The sequence below is a fragment of the Notolepis coatsorum genome (assembly GCF_963971535.1).
Source record: "Notolepis coatsorum genome assembly, chromosome: 1".
NCBI classification, from domain to species: Eukaryota; Metazoa; Chordata; class Actinopteri; order Aulopiformes; family Paralepididae; genus Notolepis; species Notolepis coatsorum.
Window position 1 is genome coordinate 138,754,073 of NC_140165.1, and position 1,098 is coordinate 138,755,170.

Sequence of the window (1,098 nt, forward strand, 5' to 3'; positions counted from 1 at the left end):
GGTATTTTGGATTTGGCCATCTGACAAAAAATGCCGGGATTTTTCGGAGGGACACGGGGGCTAAATATTTTATAAAAGGTCCATAGAAGTCAAATCAATCATCAAAACATCTTAGCCAGAGAATGGTCACAGAATGTTGGTTCTTGACCCAACTATAAGGCAATGTTTCTCAAACCTTGTAGATTGATGCATATTAAGCTGTAGACCCCCATTCGATTATGGTATCATTCCGTGCAGTGAGCCCCAACAGAGAAGATTGCTGTCTTTACATATAATTTGGGACACACTTCCATAATTTTCTCTACTGTAGGCGAGGAGACAACAGTGATCATGATCAGAGTAGTCATTATTATAGGCATTCGTTCATTGGGCTAAGTCATGAATTAAATAATAGTGATATTCAGCTATTCCTCATTTTGATGTGCCACTGAAATCCTTTGAAGAACCCAGAGGGTTCCCAGATCGTTCTTTGAAAACCAAAGGTATACTGATACGGATTAACACAAAGGTGTACATGCAATTTTACAATACCATCATCCACAGCAACATACTGTTTGATTATGTTAAATATATTTAAAATAAATGAATACGGATCTGATCATACCAGTATATGGATGCACTGGATTCACTTAGCTACAATGACAGTAACTTGGAGACTGAGACGTTGGAAAATGAAGAATATAACTCACTGAAGTCACTCAATCATGGACAGATAAGTCCTGGGCCTATTCATCTTAGCTGGAAGTGTTGTATGCCAAGCTAAACTTATTTAATAAGACATCCTAGTGAATGGAGGAGAAAATAAATCTCAGCTTTTCATTAAGAGGGAATAGAGAGCATCTGACTCAAATCTAAATGTATATTGTATGAAGACAGGAAATCATATTCAGTCCTGACTCCTGGCAGAGGTACAGTATTAGGCTTTGTGTGTGTGTGTGTGTGTGTGTGTGTGTGTGTGTGTGTGTGTGTGTGTGTGTGTGTGTGTGTGTGTGTGTGTGTGTGTGTGTGTGTGTGTGTGTGTGTGTGTGTGTGTGTGTGTGTGTGTGTGTGTGTGTGTGTGTGTGTAGGTGTAGTGTGTGTGTGTGTTAGAGAGAGAGA